The sequence below is a fragment of the Pterocles gutturalis genome, unplaced genomic scaffold, assembly GCF_000699245.1.
Source record: "Pterocles gutturalis isolate BGI_N339 unplaced genomic scaffold, ASM69924v1 scaffold14471, whole genome shotgun sequence".
Classification (NCBI taxonomy): Eukaryota; Metazoa; Chordata; class Aves; order Pterocliformes; family Pteroclidae; genus Pterocles; species Pterocles gutturalis.
In genome coordinates this window covers 26,559-32,558 of record NW_010098036.1, presented here as the reverse complement: position 1 = coordinate 32,558, position 6,000 = coordinate 26,559, and positions in this window count along the sequence as shown.

The window sequence follows — 6,000 nt, the reverse complement described above, 5'->3', positions numbered from 1 at the left end:
CTGCCGGGGCGGGTTCCTGGTCCTGGCCTCTCCTGGGGCTGGATGTACTTTCCTTTCTTTCCCGAAGCGCAGGGCAGTGCTGGTTTTGTGGTTTGAGTTAGTGTTTTAGACGCCTGTGGGGTCTAGGGTGAAGTTTTATTTCCACTTTCTATTTTCCTTTTTTTTTTTTTTTTTTTTCCTTTAGGCAGCCTCTGTGGGTGTTGAGGATGCTGCACGCCTCGGTATTAGAGTGAAGCAGCTTGACCGTCTCGTGCAGTAATGTACAAGAGGATGTAGCGAGGGTAGAGTTTTTTTTCTGAACTTGTCTATCTCATTTTTTTCTCTCTGTTTGTGATCACTTCTATCCATCAAGCTTCTTAAACAGGAGTTTTCAGTTCTCAGGGTAGCGTGTTATGACATTAGGATAATTTCTCAAGGTATTGCTCAAAATGGAATGTTTTTACAAAAGTAGCTTGTATCCACATTCCCTAATTCAGCAGTAGGCAGAAACCCACGCAGGTATTGTGTGTTTTCTTTTTCTAGTACCTGTTGACTCCCTTCTTTGCTTTTAAACCTGGATCGTATTATTAAAGTCCCAGCTCTCTAATAACTTAAAATATTTATTGGCTTGTTAAACTGAACCACATCTGCTGCTGTGAAGCCAAGATTTGTTTTAGAATTCTATCACAGGACTCTAGTATTCTTCAGCAGAAGACGTTACAAAGGTAATTTTACAATAGTTTCTTAAGAAAAGAGATAATAAAAAGGCTGTGGAAACAGTGTAGCCCTCATTCAGAACATTTCTTTAGAGCATTCCTAAACACGCTCATTAACCATAGTACTTGAATATTTTTTCTGTGATCGGCTGTGAAAAAGGTTAGCTTGGACATGTTAAAACTTAATTACGAGGAACTAGTATGGCAAGATAACTTTGTGATGTCTCATAGTACAAGCCCAAAAGGACATTCACTGATACTTAGAAAGTGGGAGTTTTGAAAAATGGTAGGTGGAAATACCATGTAATTAGAATGAAACTAGCTGCCAGAGGAAATCATTCAGCAAGATTCGAAGCAAGCAGATAGTTGTATGAATACCAGAACTGCCTAGTGCATTTATAACAAAAGCCAAAAAAACATTTAGAAGAGAGATTAAAGCCTATGACTCAGGGTTCAAACTAATCTTTATGGGAATGAGAACTGTGCTTTTCTGTGTCACAGAATTATTAAAGTGTGTCTTCCACAGTGGTCTTGTGCTGTCCTCAAGTTCCCTGATTCTGAGCTGTGTCAGGGAGAAGGCGTTGGACCAGCAGGATTGTGGGATTTGCCACATGCCAGGTGGGAATATGTCAAGTTCTGTTGCTAATTGATGTGGCTGTGAAGGCAAAAGTTCAAAGGTCCACCTGCTGTAACCTGTTGGCCACATTGTAATGGGTACCGTGAAAAGAGCATTAGCTCTGCATGCATATGAAATGTGAAAACACTAAATAATGTGTCTGCCTGCCTAGACATGGAGCACTGGAAGCTGTGAATGTTCGGTTCAAAGGAAAGGCTCGTGTATTGGCAGCAGCGGGTTTTTCCCTTGACAGTGGATTTCAGGCGCTCTGTCAGACTGAGATATTCTAGGTGCATGTTTCTTCACTTTACAGAGAAGCTGAAGGAAAGAAATCTATAGTTGCCAGCATGTTGCACATTCTTTAAGTGGTATACTCTGAATGTTCATTTGAAAGGCTGTTCTTCATATCTTAGGATTTCCTCTCAGCTCTTTTTTTTACTAAGTCTTTCTGATCCATTAGCTTTGTGTTTCTGTGCTCACTTAAAATGACGTGCTCTAGAGTGACTTCCCTGTTTGTTGTAGGAATTAAGTATTGGTGAGTCCACTGGTTTCTCTTGGTAAGCTGTTTCAAGTATCTGCAGTGAGGGGCTGTATTTCGTGTCAGGTTTAATTTCCAGCTATTGCATCTAACGCTTCTTGGGAAGATTCATGCACTGCTGGAGTTCCTCTTCCATGTGTCAGGACCCACATGTAGGGGTCAGGTCATCCCGCAGAATTCTGTTCTAAATCTTGCCTTGTGGGCTTTCCTTTTTAGGGGGGTGGGGGAGAGAGGATTATTAATTCCCTGGATAATTTAGGGAGGTGGGAGTCTTCCTTTAGGTTCTCTCTAGTATTTCAGCATCCTTCTTGCAGATACCACTTGGTACTCTGAGCACAGCAGCTCAATCTAGTTTATTTTGCCAAAGTGAAAACAACTGTGACCTGACTGAGAGATAGTTGTATAAGCAAAGCAATTCTTGTTTGGGCTTATATTTTTAAAATTACCTGTTTCCAGTGTTTGTTGTTTCTTTAGCTTATCTGAAGGGAATAAATTTTCTTTAATAGGTAAACAGAGCCGTGCACTTGACTTAAATGAGAAGCAGCTACCAGGCTAAGCTTGCTCCTTCATGCCTGAACGTCTGTGATCCAATCTGTCTGTCCAGGAGCAGCTATAGACTTGGTGTTCTCGCTGCTTATGCTTCAGCTGACAGGAATCCGAATTCGTATGGTGCTGTATCCCCCTACAGAAGCAAAGGAAAGGGCAAATGTAAATGAACCTTTGTGTGTTTGATCTAGCACAGTGTGTCATTGAAGATTGTCATAAAACAATCCCCTAGGGATAGAAATAGACATCCACGAGTGGTCAGGCCCAGGTTTAGGAAGTTAAACTCTAGCGTATCCATACGAGCAATCTCATCGTGGCTGCGTGGGGACAGTCTGATATAGGTTGAGGAATTTGAGTATTATAGTTTCTGTATTGGCATGAAGTTCTTGCGTTAAGTGTCGTTGCCCTGTGTCATGATTGAACCTCAGACAACAACTAAGCACCACCCAGGTGCTCGCCCATCCCCCTCGGTGGGGTGGGGGAGAGAATCAGAAGAGTCAAAGTGAGAAAACTCGTGGGTTGACTGTCTGTAAGCACAGCTCAGCAGTAACTTCGGGAGGGAAGCCCACCGCCCGCAGCCGCCAGCAAAGCAAACCGAGGAATCCATTCACTGCTTCCCGTGGCAGGTGGGTGTGCGGCCATCTCCGGGAAAGCGGGGCTCCAGCATGGGTGTCGGTGGCTTGGGAAGACAAACACCTCAACTCCTGACATCCCCCTTCCTCCTTCCCCCAGCTTCATATGCTGAGCATGATGTCCTACGGTGTGGAATGTCCCTTCGGTCAGGTGGGGTCAGCTGTCCCCGCTCTGTCCCCTCCCAACTCCTTGTGCCCCCGCTGGTGGGGTGGGGTGAGGAGCAGAAAAGGCCTTGACACTGTGTGAGCACTGCTCAGCAATAACAAAAACATCCCTGTGTTATCAGCCCTGTTTCCAGCACAAATCCAAAACACAGCCCCTGCTAGCTACTGGGAAGAAAATTAACTCTCTCCCAGCCAAAACCAGTACACCCTGTTTCTGGATGGCTTGACAATTCCACTGCATTCTTACAAATAGGTATATGTGCCCCAATTCTTTTGTTCTGGTTTGATTTTTTTTTCCTGTTTTATTTAAACCAGCGCTGTACTAGAGAAATATGGTCTCCTTACCCCTGGAGTTAGCTAGAAAGCTCTAGGCAGTGCAGAACACTGTGCTGTTTCTCAGTCTCACATTTTTCTAGTTTATTGCAGCAAGACTTTTGATCCTATCAGATATTCTGGTCTGTCTTCTCAAAGAAGGCTCCCAGGTTACTTAAACTTTAACTTAAGAGTTAACATACTTGGGCCCCAAGTTACTTAAAAGTTCCGTATATGTCCTGGAATAAGGATTGCAGTTGACAGCTAGATTTATGGCATGCTGAAATTCCCCATAATGTCGATAAAGTGTAAAGTTGTCGGATACAGGATTTCTTCAGAGGCTGGTGTTGAAGAGTGAAGTCGATTCTGCTAAGAACTCAGGACCTCAAAAACCTTGCTTCACGTGAAACAGCATTTTTCAATCCAGCTTTTCCCCAATATGCAAACAAAATAATGGTATTAACTATATTTCTATAGAAGAAAACCTTTTCTATGCTCCCTTACATCTATTTTTTTGCCTTGGGAACATGTAAGAACACTGACAGCTGTTCATCAGTTTTGTCGACTCACGGGTTTGAGGATGTGCAGCCCAGTCAATAATGCACACCGTGTTTTGAGCAAGCTTTATAAAGGACTGCTCGTACCAACCGTTTTATTGTTGCTACCTGAAAAACATGGTTTTAGGGTCATAAAATGGCGTGGGTGCAAATAAAATTTGGGCTCTTGTGGCACGTGGGAGCTGAAGAAAGGACTTTGTTCATGCTTTCCTGGGGTATGTGCGGGTACAGAAGTTCTCCAGTTGCTGTCAGATCCTCGGGAATGAGTGAGCTTGTGGAGTGGAGGCGAGCTCTCCTCAGACCACAAGTACACACCACACGGCTGTGTTTGTTCGGGCAAACCCACGGGGGTTTGAGCTGAGCAGGAAATGGTTCTGTGTGCGGAAAAGTGCCTAATTACTGGGTGCACCATATAGTGACAGATGAAGACCTGGCTCCTCTTCCTCTTCTGGTGTTGGTTTGGCCTCTGGCAGGTCATGGATTGAACTGGGGGGGTGCGGGGAGATTTAATGTAGCATTTTGTAACCCAAGTTTTCAAAAATTTTTATGCAGAGGGTCTGCTGCATGTATTAATGTTAAACTGAAGCAGAAGTGCATGACGACGTGTGTGAAGTCTAGTCAACCATGTGTGTTTTCCGGGCAAATCATGCAGTGATTCACCAGAAACATTGAATGTTCTATTGCAAAATCCTCCCTTACGAGAGATCTTCTGTGCTGCAGGCTTTGGATTTTTCACAGTGTAGGATTTTGTCTGTATGGAAATGTGAAATGATAACATTTAATAAAATACATCCACCGTTAGTTGTTCAGTGTCTGTTTTCATCTTGTCACTTTACTCTTCAAGGTACTATAAGCAGAAGGCTCTTTGTGGCTATTAACGTTCTGAAAAATGGGGTTTTAAATTTGTTTCCTGTAGAGCTCTTTTTTAACTTCCACCCATCAGTTTGTGTGATTTTCCTGATGTTTAAACTAAAAGAGGTTCATCGGTGAGTCTTAGCTTTTGTGGGATCCATGTAAGTTTGGGAGAGCTTTGGCAAAGCCTGGTTCCTGAAAACCAGCAAAACTGGGCAGTTGGGACTGGGTAGAATAAATTCAGTTATTTCTTTGGCTGCTCATTGCAGGTGCCTGCATTTCTTACTCTTGTTGAAATCATCCTTCGGGCTGTGCAGCACAGCTGACTGTTACTGGTTTTCCTCCTGTTCGTTACAGAGGGACTTGGAATTTAGGTAGTCATGGCTATGCTGAGGTTTTTCCCACTAAGCAGGACAAACACCCCTCTCATGTCACACTTACTAGCTTTGAATCACGTTAAGAGGAAAATTTATTCTCCTGCTCTCCATCCCTTTTTTGAGGGGGAGAGATGGAAAGGAACATTGGGGAGGGAGGGAGGAAAATAACAGTGGCAGAGAGAACACGGAGTGAATTCTGGTTGGGTGTGTTCCCCTCCTCAACAAGCTAAACTTTTACCAGCTTCAGATTTCATGAATGTCTCTGAGTTATAAGGGAGTACTCATATTTTAAACTGAAAGAAAGATTGATTCTCTGATTTTAACAACCTGATTGAGCTGTCTGTAGTGGAGGAACAGTCACATAAGCTTTGAAAGTTCATATCCCATTTGTACGTTGATGTCCCTTCAAGTGGGATTTCTCTTCAGGGCTGGGCATGAAAACCAAGTATTACAGTCACTCGCTGATCAGAAGTGACTCAGGAGTAGGTACTTTCTCAGTTTAAAATTTATCATGTTAGGATGTTCCTTATGTTTTAAAAGTATTTTTTTTAGATACTTGAAAGTTAGTCTCTTGATGCAAGTGTCCTTCCTGCGTGCTGAGCCCCAGCTCTGGATGATGTTTGACGTTGAAAAAGTGTCTCTTAGGCACAGCCCAGGAGAATTGGTTCTCTCTTGTCCAATTTCCCAAGTGTTCTGTGAAGATTCTTAGC